Source organism: Cololabis saira, chromosome 3 (genome assembly GCF_033807715.1).
Source record: "Cololabis saira isolate AMF1-May2022 chromosome 3, fColSai1.1, whole genome shotgun sequence".
Taxonomy (NCBI): Eukaryota; Metazoa; Chordata; class Actinopteri; order Beloniformes; family Belonidae; genus Cololabis; species Cololabis saira.
The window spans coordinates 23,408,966-23,413,225 of NC_084589.1; positions in this window are offsets into that span (position 1 = coordinate 23,408,966).

Here is a 4,260-nt window from a genome sequence, read left to right on the forward strand (position 1 = left end):
CATCGTGAAAGTGACAGATGGTTTTAGGGCCAGTTTGGCTCTGGTAACGTAATTCAGTTTTCTCAAAAAACATACTCCGAGACTGTAAAAAAAGATTTTTTTGGAGGACTGGAAGGTCTACAATGGTCGGCTGGGGAAATTGCAGATGCACGTCATCGTGACTTTTCTTGCTGAGCAAGTTCACGAACAGGTGTTTGTTAAAATCCTCACCTGATTACTGAATCAAGTTAGTTTCCACAGCTGGTCTGAGTTAACAGGAAACAGTTGGCTTTCCTGGGTCAGGGTGACCACATCTGCTAGGTGAGGTTAAGGTTTCTACATCAGCAGTTAAATTCCTTTATCATGTGGGATGTTATTCAGAAGTTTACACTGACAAGTCTTGTTATTCCAGTCTGGAGTTGGTAAACTCCTAATAGAGTTGGTCAACAAAGTCACCCATAGATCAAAACCTACATGTTTACACTGCGGTGCATGTGGTAGACTAAGGGCTAAATCAGTAATGAGGGAACATTTTATTGCATCTCTTATGGTAGAAATGTCACCCACATGGGAGGGATGCCATCTCGGCTGGCTGGCCCTCTCCACAACTCACTTCTGAGTACTGGTAGTCATATTTTCTAATCAGTATTCAAGACAGCTAAAATATTAACATATCCAAACCAGACGTTACAAGAAGGTCATATACTCAGGCTCTGCTTTTCAGTGCCTTTAGGTTTTATAACGAGACTTGCCAACGCCCAGAGCAGAAAGCACTTAAATACTTAAAATGCCATCTTAATTCTTTCCCTCTTCGATATAAAACCTTAATCCTAACTCAATTCAAGAGAGAGAAAAATGTTCCTAAGTGAATAGGTTCAGTTGGCCAGACTAGAATGCACCATCCAAACTATCTTATTTAAGGCTTTTTTTCATATAGTACATGTAGCTGCATTTACAATCAAAAGGCGTAGGGATCTAACTATAAGGATTATGTAGTGAGCACCTGCCAGCAACTGTCTATGTGGTGTCTGAGGGTTTAAACACAGTCGGCATGCAATCCAAGTCTCCATCAGTGTTTTCTGAAGGGGATTTCAAATGGCTTTTCTGAGGAAACCTGCATCACCAATTCAAGCCCAGATAATCCTACAACTCCAGATCATACATTCGTGTAGATTTTGAAAGGAATTGAAAAAGATCGGTTTGGAGGCGTGTTACTCTAACTCTAGTCAGCTGAGAAAACAATCTGAAAAGATCTGTGGTGACAAACAACAGTGATCATCAGCTGGGCTGTGGTTACGTCGTGAAGATTAGACCCACTTTAGGAACCGTTATACTCTCATTAAATATGTAGTGAATGCTTTTTATCTGCCTGTCAGTAATCTCATCGGTCTCATTACACTTAATAGCTAATCACAGTTCATCTTTTACGAGTGCTACTTTACACCACAGAGCAGTCAGACACTTTCTCGATCAAAATACTGAAACAAGCTAAAGGTCATCTGATGGGTCAGGTAAAAGCCTGAGATGCTTTGAGAAAGCAGTAAATAGGAAAGCAGCTACAGTATTTAAAAGCCATTTATATGCATTATTTAAATGATGATACTTCACCGAACACATTCTCACCAATGCAGAAATTAAAATTTGAATTTCCAGCCAGTAATGTGTGTTTAAAAAGTCAGATCAGGGCAAATAAAAATAAAAATAAAAGTAAAAGATTGCTGGACAAGCTACATGAATAAATGAGTAGAATATTTGAGGGTTGATGAGTTTCAAAGCAGGTCAGTAAGTTAACTGGGTATGTAAAGGAAAAATATATATAATCGAGGTGCAGTCTTTTAGGATTTACCAGACTGTGAAATAATTTGCAGGTTTAGTTTAGTAACGCAAGAATACCATTTTTAAATTCAAAATAACAAACAATTTTGGGCTTTCATCATCAAGTTTGCATGAGTTCACAAGGGGATTGAAAGAATTTGGAGATATGGGTGAACTTGGGAGACAAAACTGATCATGTAAATGATTGCATAAGCCTCAACACTCCTGAAAACCATTTCAAGTGAGCATACTGTAGTTCATCACCACATCCAGAAATGTAAGTTAAATCCCTACCAAACAGAAACAATTCAAGTATAATTAATATTCAGAAACATCTTGTCTGAGTTGGAATGAGCTCAAAATGGACTGAATAGAAGACTGATTTGTGAAATGTAAAAAAATCTTTTATGAAATCACGGAACACAGATTTCCAAAGCCAGCAAATGGTCCTTCAAAGCACATGGCAATCTGTGAATGAATCCAGAATAATGTATACAGTTTTTACTGCAACATGTGCTATAATCCCGGTATTTTGGGGCAGGTTCTTGCTTATTGTAGCAAGACATTGAAAGTTCTCCATTCATTAAAACAGTATGGTTCCAGGTCCATGTGCTAAGCTGGCCTGCCAGCAGTCCAGACCTGTCGATGTAAAAACATTTGGCACATCATCAAAAGCAAATTATGCTCAAAGTGTTTCTGATCTAAGTAAGACATTGTAGAAAACTACAATGTCTTTCAAAAGTGGACCTATTGCATTTTGTGCCATATTCAAATAATTATAGTGTTTCATGCAAACTGTTCAATCTCACATTTGATGCATCGGAGTTCCTCGGAAGTTAAACTGATGTTTGCAACTGCTCTAACTGCCATCAGACTTTTGAACACCTGCAAAAACCTTGTGTTCTAACATCATGTACAGTACAGACCAAAAGTTTGGACACACCTTCTCATTCAAACAAATTGGGAAGTGTGTGCAAACTTTTGGTCTGTACCTTATTCTGTCCACCTCTTGAAGTCTTTAACATACTTTAAAATGATTTATTCTATTTACCTCGGTTATGTTTGCACATATATTTGCACTGTTATATTTATATATTTATACTGCATTCTCCTCTGAACTGGTTTTATAATTTTATCCTTTTTACTCTTTATTCTTGATGTTCATCCAGCTGTGTTTGTCGTGGAATATATGCAACGTAATTTTGTTCTGCAGTGCCTCTCAAATGTTATGCTTGAATGACAATAAAAGAATCTGAATCTGAATCTGAATCTGAGTTAAAGGAACAACTCATTAGGATTCATGTAGTCTTGGTCATGGGATCCCGCTCATGTATAATTAAAACATTTTAAACCTGATTTTGAAGCGTTGTCAGTATTACTGGGAAGTATTTCATTCTGACTAAACTGCATCCACAGAGCTCCTGCGATCATTTTTATCATATAGTGAATGTTTTGAGAGCAGCAGTGTCTTTTCTTCCTGATCTTCATTTTATAACTCATCAAAGTCATTATTATCACAGTTATGGCCTTGTACATATGAAAATACGAATTTTTGTAGCACTATATGTGATAAAATAAAATACAAATACAACGTATTTAAAGGAAATGGACAGGCTTAAGTATTTCCTACCACCCTATGGCTTGTTTGCTTTTACAACTGGCGCTGTGAGCTAGGGAGGGGCAATGCAGATGGACTCGACTTCGTTAGTTTTTTTGTTTTTTTTTCCCCCTGCCTTTGTAACAGCTCATTTAAAATTACAAAAGCCTGAAAGCCAAAGAAAGATAGAACCTATTTAAGGAAGAATCAGTGCCTAATTCAAGTCAAATACTTCCTAATGAAAGGTAACTCTACACCTTTGTGAAAATGCTTTGGGAGCTCTCATGAAAGCTTCATGAGCGAGTTTGTATGGATATGATGTGCAGTACATCCCTAAGAGGAGCTGGTTTTACTCGGTCATCAGTATGACTTTTAAAATCTCAGAGTGGTGCTTTCAGAAGAGCAACATTAGACCATAGGTGGACTTTTGTAGATCCATCCTTGCGTGTATAGTGTACCAGGTCATTCCCATGAACTAATCTTACTGTGAAATTGCCTAAGCTTGGTTTGAAAGTATTCACACAAGCCGTATATCACCCTCTCTCAGCTCACCTTATCTTGACTGGTCTAATACTGCCACATGAAGCCTTGCTTGCTCACATCAAAGAAATGTTTTTAAAGTCCCCAAAGCTCCCTTGAAAGGATTACATATAGATCTCTTGAAAATAAACAGCTGGGTTGTGGAAACTATTGTGGGAAAAGCAAGTTATCAGTCGATTAGAGATATTTACTCAAAATTATCTAGAAAGTAAGTTTTGACTTTTCAAAATCTTTCTAAGGTTATTCTGTGCTGCAGAAGTACGTTAGTTGTATTCCTTGTCATGCAGACGGAAGTGATGAAAAAGCAAAAATGACAAAAGAAGTAGAAC